Raw genomic sequence first — 19,991 nt, 5'->3', positions numbered from 1 at the left:
TAAATAGCAACAAAAAACCCCACCTGTTTAATGTGATCATTCTACTTTAACAACTTTTAAGGCTCCAATCCTGTAGAATCATAGAATAGTTTGGGTTCGAAGGCACCTTTACAGATCATCTACTCCAACCCTTCTGCAGTGAGCAGAGACATCTTCAACTAGATCTGGCTGCTCAGAGCCCTGTTCAACCTAATCTTGAATGTTTAAAAGAATGGGGCATCCACTACCTTTTTAAGGTTTCAGTGTTTTTTGCCATTCCTGTAAGTCTTGAGGCAGTTCTTGATCCTTCCCTCGAGAAGGCAATGACCAGCTGAGCTGAGCCACCTCCTGTGGCTGAGGATGGTCCTGGAGTGCTGATGGGTGCTTAGATTTGCCCTTTGTGGGGCAGAAAGGTGTTTCCACAGTGAAGGGAAAACTGTTGCTCTGACTCAACTTTTGCAGAGACACTTCGTATACATCCTGTCCAATATGTAAGCTACTCATATGCTAAAGTGATTAATCTGAGGTACAAAGATGTAATTAACTGTCATTTAACTAACAACTGCTGTTAAACTAGCATTTAAATTTGCTGAGGCATAGATTTGATAAAAGGTCCTGAGGTGTGGTAGAACTGCTGAGGCTGACAAAAGGCTGGTCCCACTCAGGTTTAAATTAACCAATTTGGTTTTAAAATCTCAGTCTGATTTAGAAAAAAACTTATTGTACCTAGACTTCCTGGAAGGCTGTGTTTCAGACCAGCTTCTAACTCCGACCATTTTATTGCAAAGTTTAAAAATTGAGCTAGAGTTTGAGTGCTGGGTGTATTTTCCAGGAAATTTTAAAACAGACATGTTTTCCTGACATTGTGGAAGACTCATGAAGTAACTTCGACTTTTCTCTTTTGCCAGAGAGCATTATTGTCTTTACCAGGTCTGAATTGTATCTGCTGTGATCACTGAGGCTGCTTAGTGTCCCTGAAGACTCTCAGACTTTCTGAATCTTAACTTCCTACTGTGTAAAGTAAAACTTTTGTGAGAATGAGTAACAGTTCAGGCAAGTTCAACCTTGCTGTAATTCTCAAAAGATTGTTCTTCCTGTGTTAAGCTTAGGTACTCCAAAAGTGTTTTTATTTCACCGTTTAGAACACTAAAACATGAGTTGGAGGCTCAGCAGAATATATGATGATCAAGTTCAGATTTACTAGATACCATTTTAACCTTCCAGTAACATCATGAGCAGCAAGTAGAAAACCTAAAAATATTCTTGGACAATCTGCTCATAGATTTCTTGTCTGATTTTGCAAACTGAAGCAACTGATTGCACATTCAGCCAGAAGACTACTCTCAACCTAAAATGGAGTCCTCATGGTTATTGCTCGTAATTGCATCAGGTAGACTCCTCTGACACCAGGGGTTCACCTGCTTTAGCAGGCAGGTCAGATGAAAGCTGAGAAAAAGCTCTGCTTTGTGAAACTGGTCACAAAGCAGATTAATGACAGAAACAAAGTTCCTGACTTCCACTCCTATAATTTGGCCACTGGAGCATTACTTATCTTCCAAGACCAAAAGCCTGTGCTTATGGTAACTCCTATGTTAGTGATACAAAGGCTTCACTTGGGCTTGACCTATACTGGGGTTAATAATGGAAACAAAGGTATAGATTAATCTGAAAAAATGAAGCTTCAGTGTCTAAGGATCATCTGTGGCTGCTGCTGGGTTTGACTCTGCCCTGTATGCCCATTGAAGTCATCCTGGTTAGTTAGGATGGCAGAATCAGGTCTAGGAACATTTAGCCTTATGCCAGACAATAACTTACTTCCTGGGCATGTGCCATCTCTCTAACAAGATGCACTTTAAAATTGAGCAGTCCCTTATACTACAAAAAAGGAGGTTTTTTCTTTTCTTATGTGAATAAAAAAAAAAATAATTGAAAACCACTTACCTGGTCAACATTATTTCATAGGGTGCTGAAGTATAAATCAGACACAGTGCGACCTTCATAGAAATTTCAGATTTATTTACAGTGGTTTGCACTGATCGCTTTATCTACAAGGAGCTCAGTTTCCCCTTGGTGACTCATAAGTAATGTGGTCCACGCAAACCCGTGTAAATAGATCCAATATTTCAAGGAAGGTCATGCTATATACTCTCTTTGTTTCTCAAGAATAGATGATGGCTTACTGCAGGGCTGATACGACATTTATCTTCGTGAGTGAGGAGGTTGATTGTGTGGCCCAAAGGGCACTAGTCATGGCTGGTGGGCACCCAACGGGAATGAAACACACCCCATAAAACTCTCTCTATTTTTGTGTCTATGTGATGAAAGCTCCTTCCTCTCCAGGTAGTCTGCAGAACACACTAAACTGTAAAGAACAGTTTTCTTTCAACAGGAGCAAGAAACAGGAAATAAATCCTTACACTTCCAGGATTGAGAAGACCTTAACCAGCTGTGGGAAAGTAGGAAAGTTCCCTCGTGAGAGAAATGTCTTGAACCTTCCTGTGGTGCCTCCTTGGTTCCTGCCAGGTACCATACTCAGTCAGATTGACCACAGGCTTCATGCAGTCAAGCACTGCCTGCATCTCCTCTCTTCTGCAGACAAATTCAGATCTCCAGGTTGGGTATATCACCTGGAAAAGTCCAAATGCACTAAATGGAGACAGTGGTGTGCTCTTGGGCTTTTGTTTTTTAGTTTCATATGTGGTGTTGTGATTTGTTTCAAAGCCTCCCCTTCTCAAATAGCAAAGCTTCATGAGATATAACTTACCTCAACACAGCAATAACTGTGCTGAAGAGTTTGCAGCTCAGTGTCACAACAGCTCCTGGCTAAGAACATGGCTCAGACCATGATTATCTCAAGGGACATCATGTAATGAGGTGATGAACACAAGAACCTGCTCTCTTCCTCTGCTGTGTTTTTGCATGAACATGACAGTGTCAGACTCCTTGGTGGAGGAGATCTCCAGGTGTGTACAGCACATGTCTTCTGCACACTGAAATAGCACTTAACACTGGCAGTGTTGGGTAGTTTGTATTTGCCCTGCTGGAGCAACTCTTTGCTCACAAGGATCCATCTGAATAGACTGAGCCCTCACACAGAAGATTAATTCAAATTATCCATCAGTTAAAATTATACCATCATCATGTAATGATTTTATCCAAGATATGTAGATCGTATCATGTTTCATCACTGGGATGATACCAGATTTATCCAAGCATTTCCATTAGTAATACAAATGTTCTATCTTGTGTTATTTCTTAATTTTGTTTTGCATCTAAAATAATGGGATTATTTTTTCCTTGAAGTAACAATCTAGGACTCTGGAAATCAGCATTGAATTCTCTGTTTCACCACAGATTTTCCAGGTGATCTTTGTGGAACTCTTTAAATTGACTGGAGGCTGCACTTCCAGGTGGGTCAGTACCCACAGCTGATTTCTCTATCCTCAGTATCTCACTTAAAAAAAGGATAAAGTTATTTCCTTTTTCTGCTTCCATTTCTATTTCTATTTTACCATTGCCTATTAGACCTCATCTGTGTTGATCCTAGTGTAAGTGAAGCTAGTAATAAAAATACCTTCCACTCATAAGATAGATTTTGGAAATGAGCAGTGGCACGCAAAAACAAGAATATAAATTTCCATCATGTTAACAATTTAATCACTATAAATAAAAGATTATCACCATGTTCTCAAGCCTGTCCTAGAATACTTTTAGGACTACATCTGTGAAAGAAATAAGATGCATAATGCCATTGGCCCATCATATTTTAATCAGTCTTTGCTCTGTGTCTTTTCCAATCACTGTAACTGTGTAACTGTCTGCGGAACAGACTGGTAGTATATGAATTTTTGTCACTTGGTCCGTGTTTGTTTTTAAGATAGATGGGGAAAACAAGAAAAAAAAAGCCCCACAAGGCAAAAATTCCATTGTTCAGGAACATCTGCCAGGTCCAACAGCTGGTGAGGAGAAAGGTCAACTCCTGCTAACTTTTGCAGTGGGTGGGAGAGAGATATGGAGAGCGTGGAGATCAGGAGGTGAACAGGGTGCCCCCATAGACAAAATAGATGACTTTAGGGTAAGGGAACATAGAAAGATTAGTTAATAAAAAAAATCCCCCCAAAACCCCCTAGGCTGCTGTTCAGGAACAACCTGAATGACCTCACAAATGTCAACAAGTAGAAGAGAAGTGACCAAAGTAGTCAGGTTAGAGGATTTCTCAAGATGCGCAGCGTGGGTGTGCAGGACCACGGTGGGTCTGCTGTGAGTGAGACAGTTGAGACTGGCCTTGCACACATCGCATTTCCTGGGATCTCTGCTTTAAGTCCAGCAGGGAAGACGCATCTTATTTGGATTCCCTTTCAAAGCAAATAGAGCTCTATAAATCTTGCAAAATGCTTTCTGGTCCTTCCAAAGTTCAGTGAGTGCTCTGCAGCACCACTTGGAAACCCATGCAGGAGTGGTCTGGTAAAAAAAAAAAAAAAAAAAAAAAAAGTCAAAAAACCCCAAGAAAATCTGAGTTTTATGAGCATAAACATCTGTGGTATTTTTTCAAAGTGGGCGTGTGACTTTTCTAGTTGACAAGTGTGCAGACAAAGCATCATCTGTGTTCTGTTATGGAGTTTCTGAAATGTCTGGTCCTGATTCCTGTCAAAGAAGAGGTGCTGGAGCAGGTAGATGGCTGCCAGGTATAACAACATATGAGTCCAGCAGATGAGATTTTACATGTAAGAGCAACTACATAAATAATGATTGCTTTGCAAGTCAGTCTTCACTGGCAAGACTAGTGGTCACCATGACAACGTGTTAAAATAAGCATGGATTGTTCTGAATCTGGGACGATGGGTCACGTACTGGCTCATTACGAGCATGGAAGGTCTTGGGGACAGACACCCTTAGCACAGCTTAGGAACCAATGCTGGCTGTCCTCCCACTCCTTCTCCTGCCCCTTCTGCCAGGCTCCAGCACAAACTGTGGTCTGACGTAGTTTCACAGCATCTTTTCCACCCTGTGACCCCGTGCCGGACCCACCAGTCCATGTTGGGCTGTGGGGTCATGGCAGTGGATGGGGGCTGTGACACCACACCTCACTCAGGGGTCAGGAGATGACTGCCAGAGGTGCTCTGGAAAGCCCTACTAAGTACCATCCTGCTTGTCCACTTCCAGCCCAGCCAGCTCACCTGGTCATTGCTATGAGATGTGATTACCTCTACTGGAAAAAGAGCAAAATTGGAAGTGCAGATGTGTGGCTCAGGACAAGCACTGCCCTGCTATGGCTGCCTCCAATCTTGTGTCTCCTGGGTGGGTGTCTGGTCCCTGTTCCTGCATGGCATTGCTTTGTTCACGGGAGGTGTATCCTTGGAGATTCAGGAGGATGGTCTGGTGGCAGGGTGAGTGCATCAGTGGTCCATCTGTCTCCTGCTGCAGTACCCACCAAGCAGAGCTCTGCAAAGCCTTTATACAACCCTTATGGTACCTTATAGCAATAGATTTTTGGTTATCAGACAGTTTTGTCCACTCTGGAGGTGGAGTTGATGTCAAAGGAGTACAGAGTAAGCAAAAGGCAGATTTGAATTGGCCCATGTTGAGTGCTGTGACTGAGGCAAACTACTCCAAAAGACAAGAATGGATGAAAAAGAAAGCAGATGAGGAAGCTGGGGCTGTTCAGCCTGGCAAAGAGAAGGCTCCAGGGAGACCTTAGAGACCCTTCAAATGCCTAAAGGGGCTCCAAGAGCGCTGGAGAGGGACTTTGGACCAGGGCCTGCAGTGATAGGGCAGTAGAAAAGCTCTAAACTGAAAGATGGCAAGTTTAGATTAGATATTGGGAATAAATTTCCTGTGAGAGTGATGAGGCACTGTCAGAGGGTGGCCTGAGAAGCTGTGGCTGCCCCATCCCTGGAAGTGTTCAAGGCCAGCCTGGATGGCGCTTGGAGCAATCTGGTCTAGTGGAAGGTGTCCCTGCCCGTGGCAGGGGGAGGAACAAGATGATCTTTAAGTTCCCTTCCAACCAAAACTATCCTATGATTGAAAAACCCAAATAAAACAAAGCAAAACAAAGACCCTCCAGAAAAACTCTCTGCAGAAGAAAATAAAAGAGGACACACAAGCAGAGCACGTGAAATGCTGATCAGTGCAGCCCATACGGACACCGTGGGTGTGCTGAGCAGCAGAGAGAGCTGTGTGCAGGAAAGGAATGTCTTGTGACACACAGATGCTTCCCTGCCTGCGGAGCGTTCAGCAGCAGGCGGGTTAATTTAGCGATGTCGCACTCAGAGCGTGTCCAAATGTTCCACTGGTCGCTCTTGAGTTACTCTGTGTCTCAGGTGTACTCTTCAAGTATTTTAAAAGGGGTAATGATTTTTTTTTTTTTTTCCTGGTAGCGAGTACATCCAGGCAGATATAATTTTAATATAAAGGGGAAGTTTACTAGAATAGAATTTAAGAATATTAAAAAGGGATTTGGTTCCGAGAGAAATATTAGCAGTAAAGGCAAGGATAAGGATTTTGGAGAAATTTAATTAAAATTTAATCTTCTTTCTAATTAAATTTCCTTTTAATTAAACTTAAAATTAAATTCGCTTTGTTTAATTGGAGGAATTTAAAAAGTATTACCTCAGAATGTCAATCATTTTTTTTTTCACACTATAAAAAATAGTTTACTCTGGTTTGTCTAGTTTAAAGGATGAGATTTCACACTGAGTGGAAAAAAAATAGTAATAAAAACATAACATTTAAATGTAAATCAATTTACTTCTCAGTTATCTTCTTCCTTGTTCCCTTCTCCCCCTCTCCTATTCCACCACACTGTAAATGAGGACAAAATGTTTTTTACCCTCAGGAGCCTGTCTGTGTCGGCAGGGAATGCCCCAGCCCCTTTGACATCTGGGCCACTCACTTATTACAGGACGGAGCTCTGGGCCATGACAGCGCTTTGCTCTGCTTGATGCCATTAATTTTACTGCTTTGTCAGTCATAATTTCTCCTTTTTCTGTTTGTTTGACTTTTTTTTTTTTTTTCGATAAGAGGGAGGCTTGGGGATGTGAAAAGCAAGAAAGGAACAGGAGGCTCTTCCAAGGTTGCAGTGCCTCAGGATGGCTCTGCATCAGCATCGCTTGGTGCCCTAATGCCCTACACCTTCCATTTGCCTCTTAAACCCCCTGCCTTTCCACTCTTCCCTACCTGTTCTCCAAAATGCCAGAGCATTGACTCATCTTGCCTTAAATTCTGCTCCTCCTGCTTTCCCCTTTGATCACCTCTCTGCTGGCTCCCAAATCCTCCCCTCTGCTGAAAGCTGCCTGCCCAAGGCCATTAGTGACCTCCTGGCCTGAGCTAAACCAAAAAGTGATTTTTCTGGTCTCAATTTTCTTCATCTATCTTGCTCTCTTCATGTGCTTCCTCCTTCTCTGCTTCCACTTTACTGATGACTCTCATTGCAGATCAATGGGTACCTTTTCATGGCTCTTGCACCTAATTCCATTGCTTATAGATTGGCATCTTGCCGGCTTTTGCAAGATGCCCCATTGTCACACCCTCGTCCCTCCTCTTGGCCGCATTCAAGTTCATTGTTACAGCCATGTGACAACTCCCACTGTCCTTGCCTTTTGCCGTTCCCCAGATACATCCCCTCTTCCTCTCAGGCCTGTCTCCATCTGCATTTCTTCTGCTCCCATTCTTTGCCTTATTTTCTCTTAAGCACCTTTTTTTCTTTAATTTTATTTTTGTTAATTTTTCTTTCCCTCTTCTGTATCCTTGTGTTACATATGTATGCCACCACTGCAGTCAAAGGCAACAGCATCCAGTCAAGTTTCAGGTTATGAATCCAGTGAACCAGGGGTGATCAAACAGAGAGGTCACTCCCAACTTACTCTGTGCAGCAACCTCTCTAAGACTGCAAAGATGCAATCTCCATGTTGCTCTACAAACCAGCCATAAGACCTTTTTGCCAACCTTCTTAGCTTGAGAAACTCTTGAAATAATCTCTGCCCTCAGAATAAGAATCATACTTTGCCTTTCATTCCGTTGAATCCAACTTTTCTTCAGCACCAGTGTCGTCCTGAGTATAAGCAGTTTTAAAGAAGCTGAAACTGAACCCTTGGAAAAGATGTGATATACAAGGAATAAAAGAAACAGGAATCAAAATGTTACCAGTAAGCCAATACTGGCTCATTTTTGTGCTTTGCAGGTTGTACTTTGAACGGCTGATACCGTAGAGATACGAATCAAAGTTGAGCGGGATGTCACAGTAATTCAAGATGGGAGACCAGGGAACTGGAGAGTGTCTGAGCCTGAATTTGCCAAACCAATTGATAAAAACCAGTTTTCTCCATAATAACATAATCAGTCTTCTCTCTAAATAGTTCAGGTGCTGAAATTGCCTTCTGTGCTTGAATTTATAATAATAAGAAATAATAAAAAGCTCAAGCAAAAGGATTAAGCAAGAATGAGCTGCGTGTACGTGCTCTATGCAAATTGGTGACACCGCTGTATTCATAATTCATTGCAAGTGGTGGAAGGTAAATAGATTTTTATTTTTATTCCCCGTGAATCTCTCACATAAGCAGGAGCTATCTCGTTAGAACATTTTCCCCCTCTTGTTTTATTTAAGTTAAGAAAGAAAGTAAACAGATTACTGTAGCAGCTCCTGATCTCAGATTGTACGAGATGCTGAAACTGAGGCTGTAAGACCCTGCTCAGATGAACCCTTTCTGCTCTGTCTCAAAGCAGAGCTGGGGCTGGTTGCCTTAGGACAGGGCGTATAGGAGGGGGACATCCCCCCAAATTATGTTGGTTGGAAAGATTCCAATTTCTTTAAATAATTAAGCAAAACCACAAAAGCAGAGCAGTCCATGAAACCATACAGAAACATTTAGGAGACCACAGTACGACCTAAGTAGGAACATTATGTATCACAGGACTTGGGAGCAAGGAAGAGGAAAAAAAAAAAAGAATTCAAACAAACAGTTTTATCTTGATGACCCTTAAATGAAAGGACAAGGAAACAGTATGATCAGCTAGCAAAACATTGGGAAGATAAGAGCCCTTTGTCAGCACAGAGGGCCTGATTCTCCCTTCCTTTGTCATTTGCATCTGTGCAAGGAGAATGACAAATTGCAGGAAAGATGCCACAAATCAGATCAGTTTAAACCAGTTCCTGGCTTTGCACGTGTTTTAATGACAGTACAAGGTGAACAGACTTGACTCAATCCCAAAAAGTGATCAGTTGATCTGATACCTGAGCTATGGTTGTATTAAGTATCAAAATATAAATTATCATGTTGCCAGAATAGAAAAAATCCCACCATACTGCAATATAATGACAAAAGAAATACTGAAATATCATTAGTTACTTTAATAAATGTTTTCTCAAAAGTACATAATTAGTTTTCAGACTTCTGTTTCCCTTTTTTATAACTTCGGCTACTAAGATATTTCTGCCATGAGTTGCTTTTTTTTTTGCACAAGTTCAGTTTTATCCCAATTATCCACCAAGTAAAAACAAAAAACAACACCAAAAAAAACCCCAAAGCCCTTTGTACTATTTCCACAAGACTAATGTAAAGCACATGCATCCTGCTGAGTTCACAGTATATTTTAAACAAAATGACCCCAATGTTGTTCTGAATCTTACAAATGCTGATATATATGAATACCTTTCCATGGAGGGAGCATTCTCAAGAGTATCCAATGGGTCAGTCTGTCCCTGTTTGAAATGGTAATCATATGCACAGAGTTGTTTTTCAGTTTCATTTAGTTCTCTTTAAGTGTTTATTTTTGCAACACATTGTCCTATATTGTGGTCATTTTTTTTCCTGAACATTTCTCAAGGCAACTAAAAATAATACTCAGCAATGTTTAACTCTTGTCTAGCATTGACTGTGGCAATGTCTGGAAATATGGGTGTGTGTTGTGGGAACTCTCCAGATATAAAACATCAGATGTCTATAAAGCATGAAGGAACACCTGCCCAATTTTTGAAAGTAATGGATGTTTTGATTCTAAACAGTATATGAAATATATTTGTGGAAAATTTAAATGCAATGAAGGGAGAATCCACCACTCCTTTACTCCACTGCAATCTTCCCTTGGAGATCCCTGAGGATGGGATTCAGCCTGAGTGAGAGTTTGGATGTCTGTGACTGTGTCTGAATTTAGATATCTACAGTGTGTCTGTCAGTAGTGTGCAGTTGTATAAATCTAGCTGAGTTGTACCCAAAATATCTAAATGACACACTACCTGTCTAGGCAAGATGGACATCCCAGCTTCCATCTATCCTCTGCTATGATCTGGAGGCATCTGAACTCTACATAAGCCCTTGAAACACAGAGAGAAAGGAGAAAACATTATTTTTTCCCAAAAAATTTCTTTTTTGTAAAACTGATCCACCTATCTCATTTTGAGAAACTTGAGTGTCTCAAGATACTGGAGTCGAGGACCTACGTAATCCCGTAACTCAAACTTACAAAATCCTGACATGCAAATCGTGGAGTCACAGAATTGCCCTGAAGTTCTGCAGCAAGTGATGTCCACCTTTGGTGTCTGACAGGGGTTGGCTTTGTTCACAGAATGGTTCACTCTGGAGCTGAACATCTCAAGTGCACTGGTCCATGATCCTTGTAGAGGAAGCTTAAGTGACCCGTCTCCAAAATGATTCATAAAGGTATGAATGAGAAATTCAGGCCCAGGAACATGAAGCCTATTTGTTGCAGCAAATGCAGTTCTGGGCAAAAAATGTGGAAGGTTTCTGGTGGAAGCTTCTCTAGTGGAAATTTTCCCTATCCATGGCAGGAGGCTTGGAACTAGGTATTCTCTGGTAGCTTCCAACCCAAACCATTCTATGATTTTAGGATTCTATGAGAAAATAACTGATTATATTATACTGATGATATTATCCTATATTGGACTGACTGTAGGTAGGTGTTTGAGGTGATTTTATAAAAAGACAGTATTGACTTTGTGCCCCACCCAGGAAGGAGGCAATTAAGGTGGACTGACTTGTGTCCATAGCTTTCAAACTCTCACCCACACTCCACATAATTTGGACACAGTGAATATATTGGGGTAATGATATGGATACTTAAACCAATTATCTTTTCTGATTTATCTCTTTTTCTAATTGAAAGAAAATGTTTGTCCCACACAATAATCCATCTATCAGTCTTTTGGTGTGAACCAGGTTGGCAACAGAAAAAAAAATAGAAAAAATAGGAAAAAAACCAAAAACCAGTCTTTGAGTTTTCTCAATATTTCTTTTTTTTTGGAGACTGAGTCTAAGTCACCAAGTCTATTTGACCATTTTGAGGAATGTTACTTTTTCTCCTGTTGATCTGTATCCATACCTGTATCAGCTGGGGTAGGAGGAAGGATAGAAATTTAGTTTTACGTATTGCAATTTTGTGCCCTGACTGCAAACCCAAATGCCCCCTCCCTCTTTGCGGAATAAGCAGAGGTGGGGTTTTGACAGAGGCCTTTAATAGAATTTCAGAAAGCGTGGATGGGAAAGACCTGTGAGGTCATCTAGTCCAGTTCACAGCCAGAGTGATGACTCGGGATGTTCTCACCATCACAGAGGTGATGGTACTTGGTGGCAAGTCAAACATAAATTCCGAGTCAAAGATCCCTAAATTTTGCAGCATGAGATTCAAGAAGATGAAAAGTCTGGAGCAGCTTCAGTTATTTTTGACAGTGGTTTTTATTAAATTATTTATACTAGCATGAAGACGGTAGTATAAAAGTGGCTGAGTATTTAACTATATTTATTTTTCTGTGTAAGTATAAGAAGGTTTGTTTGGTTTACTGTATTTAAATTACTGGTCATGTGTTTGGATTATGGGGGACAGAGATGGAGAAATTAGCTTTTTCTAAGTGATCATGGCACTTTAGTTGTGTGACAGGGAGCAGAGGGTTCAGGGGTCATATGAGTGTTGGTCAAATATTATTAAAGAGAAACATTTTAGTACAGGTTATATTTCTCATGTTCTGATGTTTCTTTTTGAGCTGTCTGTTATCATGGATATGCCCAGTCCTCACTTACTGAAGCTGATGTATGAGCCAGCTGAAGAGTCAGGCAGGTGTTACTACACCTGATCCCACTCATCTTCCATATCAGGTGTTTGTGTGGCCTTTTCTTCCCCCGTGGTTGTGAACTCTGAAACACTCTCTTTGTGAAACCAAACCGTGGATAGGGGAGGACAAGTTTACGGCATGTGGCAGTCTTTCAGCACCCTCTGGACAGTTATTCAAAGGCCTTTTGGATCTCCAGGCATGCCGATCTATCCACCAAACTTTTGTCTTCTGAGACCTTAGCTGTCCAACAGGAGATATCTATCTCCTATATATAGATACATATATCTATAAAAATATAGATATCAATATACATATAGATATTTATCTTTTTTTTTTTCCCTCCCCATATGTGTGCAAGAGATGAATCACCCAACCCACAGCAGAGTGAACCCAAACCTCTCCCAAGTGAAACAGTGGAGGGGAGGAGAAGGAGAGGGAAAAGCTCCCTGTTTTCCACCCCTTGGGAGAAGGACAGAGGGCGGTTCTGCCGCGCTTGGCAGGCGTCCCCGGCATGGCGTCAGCGTTCCCACGCCAGGCTGTTCAGGGCTGAGTGGGTGTGCTGTGCTCTTGCTTTTCCTGGAAATCTCACATTTGTTGAAATGAGCATGCATACTTAAAAAAAGGTGTGTGTGGGAGCCGATGAATCACTTCTGTCAAAGACTCCAGACACCCAACTGAAGCCTTGCTGGATGTCTGGAGCTCTTTACTCAACTTTAATCTTTTGCAGGTTTTAATTTCTCGCAGAATTTCCCTTAATGTCATACAAATGCTTCTTTTATCAACTGCTTTGCCAGCTCTTTCCCTTTCACCCAACCAACCCTGCTCCTCTCCCCACCGCTCCAGAGGCACATCTTGATGTTCATCACCCCCTCCTTCTTTGCCATCCCAGCTACTCATTTAGTTATTCTTCCACAGAAATGATACATTTAGGGCCTTATTCAAAGCTTTGTTTGGTGAGACAATATTACTGATTTCCAAGTGTGCATCCCTGGAGCTTGTGAGGTGACTGGTGTTTGCTTGCCTTGTGCTGCACCTGCCACACTGGGAAGGATGCAGGGAAGGAGGAAGAAGGCATGAGCCAAGCAGAGACCAAGAGAGTTAAAGCCTAACCTCCTCCCTGTCTCTGACTCACAGACAATCCTATGGTTCTCCTACCCATCTCTGACTAACAAACAAAATTTGCCCCCAGACTTGGGAGGTTTTAGTTAGTTTTGCACGGACAGGAACAGGCAGTGAGTAGGAGGGAGGACAAAGTGCATCATACTTTTCTTCAGAGTTCCTGATTTGGGTTTGTCTTCATTGCTCTCTATGATTTCCTGGAATGAGGTTGTAGTCAGGTGGGGGTTGATCTCTTCTCATACATAACAAGTTATAGGACAAGAGGAAATGGCCTCAGGCTGTTCAAGAGGAGGTTTAAATTGGATATTAAGAAAAATTTCTTAACAGAAAGGGTTGTCGAGCGTTGGGACAGACTGCTCAGGGAAGTGGTGAAATCACCATTCATAGAAGTGTTCAAAAATGTGTAGATATGGTGCTTAGGGACATGGTTTAGTGGTGAACATGGCAGTGCTGGGTTAATGGTTAGACTCCATACTCTTAGAGGACTTTCCCAACCTTAATGATTCTATGACTCTGTGGCTCATGGTCCTGGTCAACCAAGGACACCACCAAAGCTTGCCAGGAAAAGGAATTTCCCTTAAGGGAACCCAAACCCAAAATAACTGAACTGTGACATGGTGAAAAGCTGATTTAAAAGCAATGTAAAACCTTCACAGCCCAGGGTGAGTGAGAGATATGTGTCAGCATCTGCCCCTGAAGCTGCAGTGGGACGGCAGAGCTGACCCTGCCCTGAAGAAGGTCTTGTGTTGGTGCCCTGTAACCAGCCGAGGGCTCAGGTCAGCACCGGGCAGGTCTCTCTCAGGCCACAGGCACTGTAACAAAGCCATGTGTCCCTCAGCCCTGGAAATGCTGGAATATTCACTCATTAAAAGATATGAGCACTTCAATCAGTCACATGGGCAGATTAATTGGCCATATTTATATCACTAAATTAAACAGCGCTGGGCACTGCAACTTTTCTGATAAATTACACTAATAAGTTAACAGTGCATTTTCATCTCAAGCAAGCAGGCACTCCCACAAACCACATCTGTACTCTTTTTGGGTGTTAGCGTGAAGCAGGAGTCGCTGCCAAGAGGCAGTCAGGATGCAGGGGGATGGAGGGTTCCATACTGATGTGAGATGTTGCATGCCAGCTGGCCTCGGTGTCATGCTGTGGACTGGGGCACATTTAGTTTAAGAGCATGGACAAAGTTATAAAGTCCAGCTTTTCAGCAGCCTAATGAGTTTGGACAGAGGGCTGCTCTGGTGTGGCCGTATCGACTCCTGTTTGGGAGGTGGCTCAGTTGGACCTGTCGTGGATCTCTGCTCAGGCCCCAGTGCTGTGCAGACATGGCTCTGTTAGCTCCTGCTTTCCATTTTCAGAACTAAACTTGAAAGTCAGTGGTAATTTTCTTTAAAGGGTTGGGATGTGCCCTTCACCTTTTGCCTTTGACTTGTTTATTAAATTCTTGATTTTTTTTTTTTCTTACAAATTGTGGATGCCACTTAAAGGCAAGACACAAATTCGGCTTGCAGTCCCAGGGACATCAAATAGCAACCCTTCTGTGGGGGAAGAAAGATGTTTTTCATAGCAACCTGTAAGAGAGAATCTGTCTCCCAGTACATACTGACTAAGTGCTGTTTTAATGGCTTTGACTTTTGAAGTAAAAGCTCAGTGAGTTGTAATTAGAGCTGGTCATTTGTTTTTAATGAAATCATTTTCCAAGGGGAAAAAAAAAATATATATATATTCAGCTTTGCCCAAATCAAAACATGCTGTGAAAATGTGCTGATTTCAGTGACATTTTTATGGGAGTAAGTCCAAATGAATCATTTCAATCTTCTCTTTGCATTTTGATAATGTCAGAATGTTTCATTTCAAGAATATTGAAACATTTCATTTCAGCAATGTGGTAGGAAAGAGCTGTGGAGCGCCAAGTAATCCTGTCTTCAGAATTTGTAAAGCAGAGAGTTTAAAGTATGGAAAGATGGTGGGGCCCCAAGTTGTTCCTCCAAAGACAATTCAGGCATGATTTTCCCTGCGTCACATATATGGGGTCCTCTGATATGTCTTGAGAAATCTACAGAGTAGGGATGCAGAAGAATTATTGGAAATCTGGAATTCAAAATGAGAATTGTATTTATATTTAAGGAAAAATAATGAAGAGCTAAGTAAAAAAACAAAACAAAGCAAGCAAACAAAACCAAAAACCCCCACAAAGACCCCAGAGAACAAGAAAGTAAAATTTTCCCTTCACAAGGGTTTCTCCCTATGAATGTACGCTGTGGATTTTGGTTGGTTTTTGTTGGTTTTGTTATTTGTTTTGTGGTGGTTTGTTTATTTTTTAAATGGAACCAAATAGACACATTTATTTCAGAAGACATGGAGCTGCTCAGAAGTACCCATTGACCTCCAGCCTGATGTTTTCCCTGAGTTCCCTTTCCTGCACAAACAAGATTTTCTGGTCTCTTTGGAGATCCACCCTGCCAAGCTCTTTCAGGAAGCTTGACACTGTGTGAACACCTACAGATGTTCCTATCCAGGGTGCCATCAGTGTATGTTGCTCCCCAAATCAGTGTGGTTTCAGTGAATTATACATAACCAAGACAATTTATAGATGAACAAGATTTTTATAAAAGAGTGGGAAAAGAAAAACCAAAACCATTAGAAAGTAATAGAGGTGAGTGATGTAAGTACAGTCCTAGAAAACTAAAGAAAAGTGTTTAAACTCTGTAATTTAAAAGAGGTTATTCAAGTGTTTTGAATGGACTAATCAATGAACATTAAGAATCTTAAATCATGATTAAATTTCATTATTTGTCAGCATTAACCCAAACGAGCTTGTTTTCCTTTTAGCAACCATACTTGAAATCATTTGGAAACTAATTGGAAACAGTGAAAACAAATTAAATTACAATATTCCTTTTACTGCATCACACAGGAGAGTTTTTTGAAGAAGTTTCAAATAAACTTTGCTGAAAATGTTTAGTAAGATTCCTAGTATTGATGAAGTCAGTTATGACTGGGTTATGACTAAGGTTGCACGTATCATATATACCTATCTATGTACCTTCAACTTATCTCTAAAGAAGCTTACTCACATCTGGAGAGTCTCCAGGATGACCTGGGCTTATTTCAGCATCTCACAGGGTTTTAGTGATCCATGTTTAATTTAGTGCTGTCACAGCTCTATCCCTGGAATCACCCAACGAGAGAGTTTAACACTGTCAAGTCACAATGAGAGCCGTGACTGCAGGGCAAAACTGGCCTTGATCTTGTCCTACAAGGAGCATTACATCAGAAAGCAGATTTTTCTTGCTGCTTTGTCAAGCTACTTTAATCTCTTTGCTGCTTTTTTTTTTTAAGTGTTGACAGAATGAGAGAAGAGAAAGTACTGAGCAGGAAGACATCATTACATTGGAAAGATGGGAGTAGACTGGAATCAGAAAGGTTTAGAGTCTCCTCTTGTATAGTTTCAGTGGTGGAGCACAACATTTGTTTTAGGACAAGGTGGGGGGGGTTAAATATGAGCTTCTGTCATAGTTGATTGGTTCGAAAACTTGATGGGATAGTCCTTTCTGAGTTGTCAGTTTATGAATATATAATCCTTTAAGGCACATGTAATAGGGAATTAATTGCTTTTGCTCTTTGGGAGGACGTATTCAGCATATCTTTAGAGTTTTAACACTTCCTTCCGTTCTTTCCATTTTCTTTTCTGTCTATTTAATTTCAACAGTTTCTAATATAAGTGGAAATTCTATTTGAAATAGGTCAAAATACTCTCATGTCTCTCATGTCTCTTTTTTTTTTTAATCAAATAGTCTTTCTAAATATGGATAATTGTTAGAAAGTTTCAGATTTTAATAATCACTGATGTCATTGTCCATCCAGCAATCTACAGAACAGATTCTTTATGCTCCTAAGCTTATGAGGGAAGCTATTACTTACTTGTTAAATGCATCGTGAGTTCTGCTATGAATAACAATATGCTAATGTTCAAATAACTGCTTATATTAGTAACTAATGATCACCTCTAATAGTCCTGCTATATTTGTGTGCAAACCACCTTCCTATTTATACAGCAATTACATCATGTGTCTGCTACTTGGAACTTGCATTTAAATACAACACACTTCCAAATAAGCAAATATATTAATGTTTCTATGTGCAAGAACACACAAGCTCATTTCACTAAGCTGGGCAGATGGTGTTTCACGTGGAACTGGGCTCTGTCATCTGGTATGAGCTCATGGATTGGGAAGGACTGTATGCTATCATGGCTATAAATTTTGTCCATCTGACTTGGTTAGTGTCAGGCCATCTGAAGAGTGTCAGTGGACTTCCTCTTCATTTCAATCTGTCTACAAGAAAGAAAAATGCTGCAATGTGAATACATGGTAGTAAAGTGGCTTGAGGATCCCTCTACCATCAGAACTGCCTTGCAGTGAAGAGAGCAGGATTCATATCTCTTGGGAGTTGTTCATACCAGGGCATCGCTTTTGCTGCTGGTCCCCATCTGTGGAGATCCAGCTGATTAGTGACTAATGAGCTTGTGAGGATGAGGAGCCAGAGAGACACCATACTACTGCAGGGGTGCTGTGCAGAAACAAGGTTCAGAGGGTAATAGAGAAGAGCAATTATCCATGTTTTCCTTACTGTTATGTTAAAACATTCAAATGTCTTAAATCCCTTTAAATAACATTGATAGACCTTTTCAAGGAATTTTACGATTGTTGCCCTTGTGAATTTCATGAGGAGAGATACAGGAGAGAAAAGAAAACTCAGGCAGCTCTTTTGGTCTTGGAAAATAGATTTATGTATCTTCTGTCTACAAGATCCTGGGAAAAATAATTTTATAACATTCCTTAATAAAAATGTGATTTTTTTCTGTTCCTCTCCCTATGAATTTCTGTAATTATTCCTGTCCTAGATTTGGCTGGAATAGAGTTAATTTTCTCCTTAGTAGCTGGTACAGTGCTGTGTTTTGGGTTTAGTACAAGAATAATGTTGATAATACAGTGATGTTTTGGTTGTTGCTCAGCTCTGCCCACTCTAGAGGACTTTTCAGTGTCCCACTCTCTGCCAGCGAGGTGCACAAGGAACCAAGGAGCAGCATGGCAAAGTGAGCTGACCTGAACTGGTCAAAGGGATATTCCACACCATAGAACATCATGCCCAGTATAAAAACTGTGGGAGCTGGCCAGGAGGGGCTGATCAATTCTTGGGACTGATCTGGGCATCAACGAGTAGGTGGTGAGAAATTTTGTTGTGCGTTATTTGTTTCTCTTGGGTTTTATTTCTGTCTCCCTCTCTCTCTTCCCCTTTTCTTTATTATTATCGTTACTATTGTCATAATCATCATCATCACCATTATTATCATTATTATGACAATATTTTGCTTTATATCAAGGATTAAACTGTTCTCACCCCAACCCACAAGTTTTACCTTTTTCTAATTCTCCTCCACATCCCTCCAGCAGGGACAGGGAAGTGAGCAGCTCTGTGGTGCTTAGTTCTTGACTGGGGTTAAACAACGACAACTCCAGCAACCCATTCAATAGAACATTTAATAAAATAATAACAATTCCTCTAAACCTAGTATTAAATATTTATTATTCCTTAAGCACCACACATTTATAAATATATATAAACGCTTCTTCAAATTTAGGAAAGGACCATGTAACTTTGTCCCAACCTACAAATAAATCATTGTAATTGTGTTAAGATGCCTTGTCGCATCAAGGCAGAGGGTTAGGCCTCCTAACAAAGCCACTGCTTTTTGACTTTACCATTTTGAATCATTCAGTTTTGACTTTCAGGTTATACTAAAATACATCTTTGATATGCTAGACAGAATGAGCTGCTTAAATCTCTCACTGCAAGGCATTTCTCTAAACTCTCTAATATTTTTTTCTGGCTCTTCACTGCATCCTTGACAATTTTTCAGTATCTTTTCAAATGTGTTCTGATATCAATCTCACCAGTGCTATAAACAGAGGTGAAAATCATCTCCCTGTCGTGCTGATTTTGCATGCTGCCAAATCTCTGCATCCACCTGTTGTTTCCTATTTTTGTTACCAGTATTAAAGAATGACTTCATGGATGCCTCAATAAACCTGAAGGACAGAGATTTGCTACCCAGAAATGGGAAAGAGTGCAAAGCACGAATTCACATGTCGATTTTCCACCAGACTCAGACAAACTATAGCAACAAAGTGACTAATTTCAAAGTGTAGTGCTTTGGGCCCATCTGCAGCACCACTGGAAACGGTCCAGGATCTTCCTCCACCCTTCAGTGCCACTCCAGAGAGGTACTGCTCTTCTGCAGGTGTAGATGGTTCCATATGGATGTCTCAGATACCTTAGTGCATCCCAAATGTTATTACCCTTCCTTAGTTAGGAAGCTGGACTCAAACTCTGTGTTCCCTTTTCAGCCAGGGAACAGACATAAGTATCCCCAGGGCTGGTTTAGGCTCCCCTACTATTATTTACTTTGCCTCTGCTGTCTCATAGCCTCACTTGCTGCTTCTCAATTCTAGCCTTAGAAAGAGAAATGAAATATTTCTCTGCTTAGCTTTGCCATGTCATCATCCCTGATTTTAAGACCAGTGGCATATCTTCCCTCCTTTTTTACTTTTTCCTCAAGCTAAGTCCCGGTCTTCTTTGCAGTTCTTTAATAAGAATTCTTTCCCAAATTTGAAATTTGCCATCCTTGTCATCCTTGAGCATTACTTGTCATCAAACTAATAATCCCCCTGAAATCTAAACATGATAATGAATTTCAGAGGCCCCTCAGATAAAACAAAATAAAATAAAAATAAAAATCAATTTTTGAATGTAAGATTCTTC

Source organism: Corapipo altera, unplaced genomic scaffold, assembly GCF_003945725.1.
Source record: "Corapipo altera isolate COAL_440 unplaced genomic scaffold, ASM394572v1 61553, whole genome shotgun sequence".
NCBI lineage: Eukaryota > Metazoa > Chordata > Aves > Passeriformes > Pipridae > Corapipo > Corapipo altera.
The sequence above is the reverse complement of the archived record's forward strand: the minus strand, read 5'-3'. Positions refer to the sequence as shown.